The 12,727-nt window shown below is 45.4% G+C and overlaps 1 protein-coding gene across 2 annotated transcripts in view; it reads right to left on the bottom strand.

Annotated features, from left to right (window-relative positions):
• LOC136886350 (endoglucanase E-4) overlaps positions 1 to 12,201 on the bottom strand; it is a 386,731-nt gene extending 374,530 nt beyond the window's left edge. For both annotated transcript variants that reach the window (XR_011019100.1, XM_067159089.2), the window contains exon 1: positions 11,899 to 12,201. The gene's annotated coding sequence lies outside the window, so the exon portion shown is untranslated. The remainder of the gene's footprint in view (positions 1 to 11,898) is intronic.
• Positions 12,202 to 12,727: the final 526 nt, after the last annotated feature.

Here is a 12,727-nt window from a genome sequence, read left to right as displayed (position 1 = left end):
GGGAAGACCGCAACATTCGCCGCATGGCTGTAGTGGATCGTACTGCATCTGCTACAGCTATTAGAGTTTCAGTTGGCACCAGAGTGACACAGTGAACTGTAACAAATCGTAACAGACGTCCTGTGGCGTTCATGCAACTAACTCCGAATCACTGCCATCTGAGACTGCAGTGGTGTCAAGTTAGAGCTCACTGGAGGGCGGAGCAGAGATCTGTTGTGCTCTTGGATGAAAGCCGTTTCTGTCTTGCTGCAAGTGATGGCCGTAGGAAGGTAAGAAGGAGGCCAGGTGAGTGCTCGGAATCAAGCTGTCTGCGGCGTTGACACACTGGTCCTGCACCAAGAGTTATGGTCCGGGAAGCGATTTCCTTTGACAGCAGGGGCACTCTCATCGTTATCCCAAGAACCTTGAGAGCGGGTTTGTATGCCAAACTGGCGAAACGCTCGTCCTCATACATCCGCTGTCACCCAACGTGTTCTAAAGAGTGTAGACAAGTTCCCTTGGTCTGTTAGATTACCACACCTTTCCCCCAATGAGCACGTATGGGACGACAAATCCAGCGTCATCCAATATCAGCATTAACCGTTGCTGATTTGACCGACCAAGTGCAACAGGCGTGAAACTCTATCCCATAACATGACATGCAACATATGTACGATACAATGCACAAATGTTTTCATTTAAAATCGTAGTGACTACATCGGTTATTAATGTACCACCATGTCACATGTCTTCTCACGCATACTTGAGCATGTGTCCTGGAAACGTTCATGAAATATTACCTAGACAATTGCTTATGTTTGTGTTAACTTCCCTGCCATCTTTGCTCACAACTAAAATTTTTGTTTTCTTTCTACTGATTTAAAGTTTGTAGTGTTTCAATGTATCACACAGAACAGTCAACATTCTATTTAATTCCTTCTCAGAGCCTGCTACTACGGAAATGTTATCAACAAATCTAATACTGTGGATTTTGGTCGGTAGATGCAGAGTGGGTCTCGGTCCTCAAGTGGCCACGGCTGGTCCATGATCCAACATCTCTGCACTCTGACCGGCCAACCGAGCAGAGGAGGGGTGGCCACGGCTCTACGCCTCTGTATTCGGGAGACGGGACAGGGCTGGACCTCACGGCTAGCCCCAACCGTCGGCTGTCCTGAGAATGGTTTTCCGTGGTTTTCCATTCTCCTGCACTAAGCCGAATGCCTGGACGGTTCCTAGTATAGGCAACGGTCGCCAACCCCCTCACCTTCTCCAGGTTACGTGCCAGATGCGGCCGTGCCGGGTATGACCAGGCCATTATCGTGCCAATAGCGACCGAGTGGATAAGCATCGTGTTGCATGCGACCCATCAATCACAATTGATCTGCATTAAGGGCTGTCACCAAGTGGCAGATTGCTTATAAGCATCTAACTTGGTCTTTTCTAAAATAAAGGTCTGACACCGTGGTTAGCAGGTTCGAGTGCCGTTGGTCGAAAGAAAAATATAATAATGTTGCTGGCTTTACATCCCAGTAACTACTTTTATGGTTTAAGGAGATACCGAGGTTGTTGTTGTTTGAGTCATCAGTCCATAGACTGGTTTGATGCAGCTCTCCATGCCACCCTATCCTGTGCTAACCTTTTCATTTCTACGTAACTATTGCATCCTACATCTGCTCTAATCTGTTTGTCATATTCATACCTTGGTCTACCCCTACCGTTCTTGCCACCTACACTTCCTTCAAAAACCAACTGAACAAGTCCTGGGTGTCTTAAGATGTGTCCTATCATTCTATCTCCTCTTCTCGTCAAATTTAGCCAAATCGATCTCCTCTCACCAATTCGATTCAGTATCTCTTCATTCGTGATTCGATCTATCCATCTCACCTTCAGCATTCTTCTATAACACCACATTTCAAAAGCTTCTATTCTCTTTCTTTCTGAGCTAGTTATCGTCCATGTTTCACTTCCATACAATGCCACGCTCCACACAAAAGTCTTCAAAAACATCTTTCTAATTCCGATATCAATGTTTGAAGTGAGCAAATTTCTTTTCTTAAGAAAGCTCTTCCTTGCTTGTGCTAGTCTGCATTTTATGTCCTCCTTACTTCTGCCATCGTTGGTCATTTTACTACCCAAGTAACAATATTCATCTACTTCCTTTAAGACTTCGTTTCCTAATCTAATATTTCCTATATCACCTGCCTTCGTTCGACTGCACTCCATTACTTTTGTTTTGGACTTATTTATTTTCATCTTGTACTCCTTACCTAAGACTTCATCCATACCATTCAGCAACTTCTCGAGATCTTCTGCAGTCTCAGATAAAATAACAATATCATCGGCAAATCTCAAGGTTTTGATTTCCTCTCCTTGGACTGTGATTCCCTTTCCAAATTTCTCTTTGATTTCCTTTACTGCCTGTTCTATGTAAACATTGAAAAGGAGAGGGGACAAACTGCAGCCTTGCCTCACTCCTTTCTGGATTGCTGCTTCTTTTTCAAAGCCCTCGATTCTTATCACTGCAGACTGATTTTTATACAGGTTGTAGATAATTCTTCGTTCTCGGTATCTGATCCCTATCATCTTCAGAATCATAAATAGCCTGGTCCAATCAACATCATCGAATGCCTTTTCTAGATCTACGAATGCCATGTACGTGGGCTTGTCCTTCTTGATTCGATCCTCTAAGATCAGACGTAAAGTCAGGATTGCTTCACGTGTTCCTACATTTCTTCTGAAGCCAAATTGATCTTCCCCCAACTCAGCTTCAACTTGTTTTTCCATTCTTCTGTAAATAATACGTGTTAAAATTTTGCAGGCATGAGATACTAAACTAATAGTGCAGTAGTTTTCACACCTGTCAGCACCGGCTTTCTTGGGAATAGGTATAACAACATTCTGCCGAAAATCGGATGGGACTTCTCCTGTCTCATACATCTTGCACACTAAATGAAATAACCTTACCATGCTGGTTTCTCCTAAGGCAGTCAGTAATTCAGAGGGAATATCATCAATTCCAGGTGCCTTGTTCCTATTTAGGTCACTCACAGCTCTGTCAAACTCTGACCTCAAAATTGGGTCTCCCATTTCATCAGCATCAACAGACTCTTCATGTTCCAGAACGAAATTATCTACATCGTTACCTTGATACAACTGTTGGATATGCTCCTGCCATATTTCTGCTTTGTCTTCTTTCCCTAGAAGTGGCTTTCCATCTGAGCTCTTAATATTCATGCACCTAGATTTCCTTTCTCCAAAGGTTTCCTTGATTTTCCTGTATGCAGCATCTACCTTTCCCAGGACCATACAGCCTTCGACATCCTTGCACTTCTCCTTCAGCCATTCTTCCTTAGCTACCTTGCACTTTCTATCCACTTGATTCTTTAATCGCCTGTATTCTTTTCTGCCCTCTTCATTTCTAGCATTCTTGTATTTTCGTCGTTCATCAATCAGGTCTAGTATCTCCTGAGTTATCCACTGATTCTTAGTTGATCTTTTCTTCCTTCCTAACATTTCTTCAGCAGCCCTACTGACTTCATTTTTCATGACTCTCCACTCTTCCTCTACTGTGTTTCTTTCGGCCTTTTCATTTAGTCCTTGTGCAACATGTTCCTTGAAACGATCCATCACACTCTTTTCTTTCAACTTGTCTAGATCCCATCTTTTTGCATTCTTTCCTTTCTTCAATTTCTTCAACTTCAGATGGCATTTCATGACCAACAAGTTGTGGTCAGAGTCCACGTCTGCTCCTGGGAAAGTTTTGCAATCCAACACCTGGTTTCTGAATCTCTGCCTAATCATAATGAAGTCTATTTGATACCTTCCAGTGTCTCCAGGTCTCGTCCACGTATACAGCCGTCGTTTGTGGTGTTTGAACCAAGTATTGGCGAGGACTAAATTATGGTCAGTGCAGAATTCAACCAGCCGACTTCCTCTTTCGTTCCTTTGTCCCAATCCAAATTCTCCTACTGTGCTACCTTCTCTTCCTTAGCCTACCACTGCGTTCCAGTCTCCCGTCACAATTAGATTCTCGTCACCTTTTACATATTGTATTAAATCTTCTATCCCCCATATATTCTTTCAATTTCTTCATCATCCGCTGAACTAGTAGGCATATAGACCTGCAATATTGTGGTGGGCATTGGTTTGGTGTCTATCTTGGCGACAATAATTCTTTCACTATGCTGGTCGTAGTAGCTTATCCGCTGCCCTATTTTCTTATTCATTATTAAACGAACTCCTGCATTACCCCTGTTTGATTTCGTGTTGATAACTCGGTAGTCGCCTGACCAAAAATCTTGTTCTTCCTGCCAACGTACTTCACTTATACCAACTACATCTAACTTTAGCCTATCCATCTCCCTTTTCAGATTCTCTAACCTACCACAACGATTCAAACTTCTAACATTCCACGCTCCGACTCGCAGAATGTCAGTATCCATCTTCCTGATGATCCCCCCCTCTCGTGTAGTCCCCACCCGGAGATCCGAATGGGGGACTAGTTTACCTCCGGAATATTTTACCCGGGAGGAAGCCATCATCAGTACATCATTCATACAGAGCGAGCTGCATGTCCTCGGGAGGTGGTTACGGCTGTAGTTTCCCGTTGCTTTCAGCCGTGTAGCAGTATCAACACAGCTAAGCCATGTTGAGTATTATTACAAGGCCGTATCAGTCAATCATCTAGACTGCCGCCCTTGCAACAACCGAAAGGCTGCTACCCCCCTTTCGATGAACCATTCGTTAGTCTGGTCTCTCAACAGATACCCATCCGATATGGTTGCACCTGCGGCTCGGCTATCTGCATCATTGGGACACGCAAGCCTCCCCACCGCGGCAAGGTCACATGGTTCGCAGAGGAGGGATACCGAGGTTGCGGGATTTAGTCCCGAAGGACTTATTTTACGTGCCAGTAAATCTCCCGACACAAAGCTGACGTATTTGAGCACGTTCAAATACCACCGGACTGAGCCACGATCGAACCTGCCAAGTTGGAGTCGGAAGACCAGCATCTCAACCATCTGAGCCGTCTGAGCCACTTAGCCTGGATGAAAAAAAATTCACCATCAGAATGTTGGCCGGCAGGGTAGGAAGCCTGGATTCAAATCCAAACCTTTTCGCAGTGTTCAAATGGAGTGAGGGGATATGATGCTGTTGATGGTGATTCGGCCGTTGGATGGCGATGTAAAGCATTGAGCAGACCCCTTGGTATTATTCGAGAGGAGTAGGCTACGTGCCGAAACCGGGTTTCATCTCTCCCTACTTCATTATCATAATCCCACATCCAGACGCGTAGGCCGCCCACGGGAGTCAAGTAGAAAGACCTGCACCAGGCAAGCCGAACACGTCCTCTGACACTCCTGGTACTAATAGGACACGATAAGTAAGTAGGCCTAAATCGTAAACAATTTCAGAGAATTAGGATCATTTTTTTGCTAGTGGCATTACGTCGCACCGACACAGACAGGTGTTAAGGCGACGATGGGATAGGAAAGGGCTAGGAATGGGAAGGAAGCGGCCCTGGTCTTAATTAAAGTACAGCCCCAGCATTTACCTGGTGTGAAAATGGGAAACCACGGAAAACTATCTTCAGGGCTGCCGACAGTCGGATTCGAACCCACTATCTGCCGGATACAAGCTCAGGGTCGCGCGCCTCTAACCGCATGGCCAACTCGCCTGGTGGGAAAAGACGTAAACGCATCTCCATGTTTCGTGTTGTAAAACTAGTTTCCCTCATAAGTATTATGTAAAGTAGGGGCAGTAGCTGCTTACTGAAATGGCATTGCACTTCGTTTAGCTTACCTTATCTTGGGTGATGACACAACTTATCAAATGACAATTTGCTTGTCAACGCCGGTCGCATCCGGCACGGTTACAGATTATGCGGTCGCTAGTGGCACAGGTCGCATGCGGCACGGTCGCATCTGGCACGCCACCCCTTCTCCGAGCATCTCTTTTCCGCCACTGTATATCCTGGCAAAGTTAATTAAAACTGACATTTTCAGTCCCCCCATCGCATTGTGTCACAAACCTGTCGTGTCTGGCCTTGCCTGATAGGAAATGAAACAGCACTTCTTGAATGACATTATCAGTCTCAACATCTTCCAGGAAACAGGGAATCCAGTGTAACCTTGGCGATATCGGATAGGAGATAACCTATCAGCTTACCGCGAGGGAAGTGGTGATAGTAAAACTATACAGATCAGAATGATTTCCCCGCCCAAGTGACTTTTTATGACCTCCATTTCTCCTTGAAGGACACAGAATGAGTCCGCTGTTTAAAATTAAAGAACGAATTAAACTGACTTCACTAATGTCCTTTAACGATAACCTGAGTCTGCTTCCGTAGTTCCCGGTACTGCCAGATATTTAAGAATGGCAGGAGGGAAGATATGTGGTTGAAATGGTACATGCAGCTAACCTCCATTGGAGGTGTGCCTGAAAAGAACTGCACCACCTCGGGATGAGGACACGAGATTCCATTTCTTTTTTTACGGTAAGGTAATAGCAGATTGCCTCTGTGGTGTAGCGGTTAGTGTGATTAGCTGCCACCCCCGGAGGACCGGGTTCGATTCCCGGCTCTACCATGAAATTTGAAAAGTGGTACGAGGGCTGGAACGGGGTCCACTCAGCCTCGGGAGGTCAACTGAGTAGAGGTGGGTTCGATTCCCATCTCAGCCATCCTGGAAGTGCTTTTCCGTGGTTTCCCACTTCTCCTCCAGGAAAATGCCGGGATGGTACCTAACTGAAGGCCACGGCCGCTTCCTTCCCTCTTCCTTGTCTATCCCTTCCAATCATCCCATCCCCCCGCAAGACCCCTGTTCAGCATAGCAGGTGAGGCCGCCTGGGCGAGGTACTGGTAATTCTCCCCAGTTGTATCCCCCGACCCAATGTCTCACGCTCCAGGACACTGCCCTTGAGGCGGTAGAGGTGGGATCCCTCGCTGAGTCCGAGGGAAAAAACCAACCCTGGAGGATAAACAGATTAAGAAAGAAAGAAAGAAAAGAAACTGAGTCTTACTATTGTCGCATTGGTCTCCTTCTACTTCTCTTACCACCCATAACAGAGTCCATCACACTCCTAGGTAACCCATCTTCCTCCACTCGCCTCACATGACCCCACCACCGAAGCCCGTTTATGCGTGCAACTTCATCGATTTCATTCCTAAGTTATCCCTTATTTCCTCACTCCGAACACCTTCCTGCCATTGTTCCCACCTGTTTGTACCAGTAGCCTAATCATCCTCGCTACTTTCACGAGTGTGTGTTTATTAATGCTATTTGTTCGGGGCGTCGACCTATACAGATCTTTTGCCCCTGATATGAACCTGCGTGTAATTGGAATTGTGGAAGTGTAGAGTGTTGAATGTGAGGAAAGGAGCGTTAAGGACGGCACAAACACCCAGTCCCCAGGGCAGGGATATTAATCATTTACAATTCAAAAAACCTGACTCGGAGCCTCCGGGTGACAGGCGGACGCGTTGCTCCCTACACCGCGTTCTAGCTTGTGAGTAAGATATCTTGAGTCAACCCAACTTTCACTCCCGTGAAGCAAAGTTGGTCTGAAAACAGACCGATGTAAGTTATAAATAATTTCGCTCGGGAGCTGACTTCCTTCTTACAGAATACTGCTGACCGCAACTGCGAACTCACTGCAATAGCTTTACTGTACCTTGATTCAAATTCACTTGCTATACTCTATTACCATCCTGGGAAAACACACACCCTAAATATGTGAAATTATCTACCTGTTGCAGCTTTGTATCATCAATCTGACATTCATATTTCTTAGATTTCTTACCTACTGACATCAATTTAGTCTCATTGCACCTATCTTCAAGTTTCAAGATATTAGACTACAGGCTTCTGCCACAATCTGCCATTAAGAACAAGTAGTCAGCATAGGCCAAACTACTACTACTACTAGCAGTAATATACAAAAAAAGAAATGGAGTACTTCAGGAGAAATCCCTTGTGGGTGGCGCGGTAGAATACACCCACGGTTTGCCCCGCCTATCTTAAAATGGGACCTTGGGGCTTTCATCTTCGGAGTGTAGGTTGACGACCACTTGTCCCTTAGCCAAGTCTGATATTGTTTCCATTTACTTGTGCAGGCTCCTCACTTTCATCTGTCCTACCCGACCTTCCTTATTTGATTCCTGTTCTTTTCCGACCCCGACGATATTAGGGCATTGGATAGCTAAGGAGTCATTCATTTTCACGCCCTTCGTGGCCCTTGTCTTTCTTTGGCCAATATCTTCATTTTTCGAAGTGTCGGATTCCTTCTACTTTTTCCCTCTGGTTAGTTGTACTTACTGTTAAAACAATTATCATCATTGCCATCACCACTATTCAGACGAATACAAGCACCCTATCCCCGGATCGGTTAAAATCCTCCCCTGGGCCGGGAATCAAAGCCGGGGCCTTCTAAACCGAAGGTCAAAATTATGACCAATCAGCCAAAGAGCCAAATTCAATACCACTGCTACAACTTCTTAATAATAATAATAATAATAATAATAATAATAATAATAATAATAATAATAATAATAATAGCAATAATAATATTCGCCTCTGTGGTGTAGTGGTTAGTGTGATTAGCTGCCACATCCGGAGGCCCGGGTTCGATTCTGGACTCTGCTACTAAATTTGAAAAGTGATACGAGGGTTGAAACCGGGTCCACTCAGTCTCGGGTGAACTGAGTAGAGATGGTTCGATTCCCTCCTCAGCCATCATCGGAGTGGTTTTCCGCGGCGTCCCACTTCTACTCCAAGCAAATGTCGGGATGGCACCTACCTTAATGCCACGGCCGCTTCCTACCCTCTTCCTAGCCTATCCCTTTCCGATCTTCCCATCCCCCCCCCACACACACACACACATTCCCATCCCCCCCCCACACACACACACATTCCCATCCCCCCCCCACACACACACACATAAGGCTCCTGTTCAGATATCTGTTGAATCCACGACCCAATGTCTCACATTCCGGACACTGCCCTTGAGGCGATACAGATGAGATCCCCCGCTGAGTCCGGGCGAAAAGCTAACCCTGGGGCGGGAGGGTGGGGGGATGGGGGGTAAACGGATTAAGAAGGAAAGTTTTATGCTCTACTAACTAAGTTTACGCTTTTCAGAGATTATAGTTTTTAGGAAAAAGCACTACCGGACAACCATTCTTTCGCAATAGTGAGCAGAAGGAAAATGGCAGAGGTAAATCTAATAAATTTACCGTTGGGGTTGGAACAAGGGTTGACCCGGGAGGTCAGATAGGAGAGATGAAAAGCAGAAAACTAGCACAAGTGAAAGGATTGTTAGACTCGGCTTGAAACGTGGAGGTACCAGAATCTTGTCCCGTAAGAGTTATTACAGGCGGCAGTAAATCTACCTACACCGGGCGAGGTGGCCGTGCGGTTAAGGCCGCGCCGCTGTGAACTTGCATCCGGAAATTAGTGGGATTCGAAGATGTTGTTCCGTGGTTTCCCACTTTCACACCAGGCAAATACCACCGGATCGATATCGCCAACATAAGTTGAGAAAACCTGCGCTCTACCGTCTGAGCTATTCAGCCCGGCGATTTGCATTAAGAGGCGATGATTGTGCCATCACAATTAATCCAATCTTTACATGCGGCATTTGTGCTGGAAAAAGCGGAGGCGATACAAGTTTTTCTCACAGTACTCGGGTTTTCCCTGTCACCTTTCACTCCTGCAACACTCTCCAATATCATTTCATTTCGTCTGTCAGTCGTTAATCATTGCCCCAGAGGAATGCTTCGGCAGTCGACACAGTTCCTATCCTCGCCGCTAGATGGGGACTTCATCTATTCCACACCTGACCAGGTCAAATGAATGGAAACAGGCTGCGGGGAATACTTCAGCTCCTCCAACAACGAGTGCCATTCTCCGACTGATAAGAACAACTTTACTTCCAATGACAAATGTTAACGAGGAGCTGAAGGTGCTACAGATGTTCCCCTTTAAACTGCTTCGCCATCAAAACTGTTCACTTCCAAGCGGATAACATCAAAACTGTTCAGAGAAAAGGAACATTTTGAACTGAATGCTATCTTCTGAAGCCTATACAGTAACGAAGTCATTACTGAGAAATCAACTTATAGAACTGCAGAAAAGAAGAAGTCCGCCGGTGTGGTGTAGTGGTTGTTGTGATTAGGTGCCACCCCCAAGGGACCGGGGTCGATTCCCGGTTCTGCCATGAATTTTGAAAAGTGGTACGAGGGCTGGAACGGGGTCCACTCAGCCTCAGGAAGTCAAGTAGGGTGGGGGTGGGGGGATTGATTCCCACCTCAACCATCCTCGAAGTGGTTTTCCCTCTTCTCTTCCAGGGAAATGCCGGGATGGTACCTAAATTAAGGCCACGGTCGTTTCCTTCCCTCTTCCTTGTCTGTCTCCCACAAAGCCCTGCTTCAGCATATCAGGCGAGGCCGCCTATGAGGTACTGGGCCTCCCTCCCAGTTGTATAGCCAATGCCTCACGCTCCGGGACACTGGCCTTGAGGCGGTACAGGTGGGATCCATGGCTGAGTCGACGTGGGGGGAGGGGGGGACTGACCCTGGAGGGTAAACGTATTTAATAATAATAATGATAATAATGACGTGTGACCTCTGAAGAAGCCTGGTGCAGGTCTTTCTAGTAGACGCGCGTCTATGAGGATTGGGCCCTACCTATGGTGATTTCTAATGATGAAGACAGAACACGCACACACACACACCCAACCCCCCGAGCCCTTGGATTTAACCAATTAAGGTTAAAATACCAGACTCGGCTGGGACTCGAACCGGTGACTCCCTGGACCAAAGGCCAGCACGCACGCTAACCATTTAGCCATGGGGCAGGACGATTATGCAATGAAACCAACAGTTTAAAAAAATGAGCGGAAAATGTCATATGGATGAAGACTGGAGCATTTATTTATTTATCTATCTTTTTGCTTGTGGTTTAGTGGCGCACTAACACCCTATCATTTGCCTGGTGTGAAAATGGAAAACCACAGAAAACCATTTTCAGATCTGCCGATAGTCAGGTTCGAACCCACCATCTTCTCACGATATGTCGACGTTTGTTGACTAGATTCTCCTGTGGTAGACGTTCTGTTAAATACTTACCCGAGAATACCGCACAGGAGTCCACCAAGGGCATCCCTCATTATCACAATAAGAGACTCACTTGATGGACCAATATGAAGGTAACATTATAACACCGCCAAGCCGCTTGAATTTCGAACAGCACGGTAACACTCAGTATAAACTTACCATATTTTTTCAACTGCAGCAATATTATTCTTCTTTTCATACCGCTTTTCCCTCTCGTGTGGGTTCGCGGGCGCGAACTGTGACGCACATGTGGATTTGACCCTGTTTTACGGCCGGATGCCCTTCCTGCCGCCCACCCTATATGGAGGGATGTAATCACTATTGCGTGTTTCTGTGGTGGTTGGAATATGAATATGTGAATTTGAAGAGGAGAGTGTTGGGACGGACACAAACACCCAGTCCCCGAGCCAGAAGAATTAATCAGAAGCGATTCAAATCCCTGACCCGGTCGGGAATCGTACCCAGGACCCTCTGGACCGAAGGCCAGTACGCTGACCATTCAGCAAACGAGTCGGACCAATTGCAGCAATATTATGAAGTGAATTTCTACTTATTGAAGGCGAAGAATATGCTGGACCAGCAGTTTCCAAGTTAAATGATTACTTTGTCATTTATTATTAATAATTTTTTTTGAGCGTTTCATCTTCTAAGAAAGTATACTTTTACAACAATGACATTGAATATTTTACTATTCAAAGACATTTTTTCGAATGAACCTCTTGGCCGTATTTTATTCTAGAAACAAGCACTGGCATGCAAGCAATAAAATAGGCAGAAATGGAGACTAAAATTCAGTATTTGCTTACCTTATTCTGTTGAGAAGTTCAACAATCAATCTTCTTAAGTTCAGCAAGAAGAGATATCAGAAGCTGAACATCTGTGTTTACACGTGACTTTTTTTGAGCAGCACTCGCGAAAATATTCTCTTTCGAACACTTAGAAAGAATATTAACTATTTCTGAAGATAACCTATCTTAAATTAAGATTTTAAACGGAGGCGTTCAATTTACTCGAAGCGGTTTTTCCCTCTTTTTGCCAACACGAAAAACGCTCCGGAACACTTTATCACGGCCTCCTGAACGGACGAGCTACAGCCGCGTTTCACTTGTTTCAGCTAACTGTCACTCGTGGTCGGGAAGCTCCTGCACTAAACTATCATCTCCCCACCACCGCACTCTCTCGTGTCCCCCTCCTTCAACTCAGCCCCCCTCTTTCTTTCGTGATACCTTCTCGTTTCGTTTCTGAGCAATTATTAGAAGAAACAACAGCAGCATGCTTTGCTATGTTACCTTCGCTCCTCCCATCTAGCGGATAACATCGGAACTTCTACGGAAAACGATAATATAATATTAGGGAAAAGTACAGCATTAAGTTAAGTAATTCATTACAATGTATTGTATTTACGTCTCAGTGGTAGTGTTTTTCCACCGGCTTCGAAACATTCCTCGAATTTGAAATCGCATCAGCACGTATGAAGGTATTTCGCATTAAACGAGAAAATCACTTCTGAAAAACAGTTTACTTTGTTGCAATTACATTTAATTTTAATAAAAAGAAATATTCACTTGGACACGCGCTAATACTATAATGTACTTTAAATCGCGTGGCGTCCCACTCGTTAGCTGAACGGTCAGC

The sequence above is a fragment of the Anabrus simplex genome, chromosome X, assembly GCF_040414725.1.
Source record: "Anabrus simplex isolate iqAnaSimp1 chromosome X, ASM4041472v1, whole genome shotgun sequence".
NCBI lineage: Eukaryota > Metazoa > Arthropoda > Insecta > Orthoptera > Tettigoniidae > Anabrus > Anabrus simplex.
This window is presented reverse-complemented; position numbering and strand designations above follow the sequence as displayed.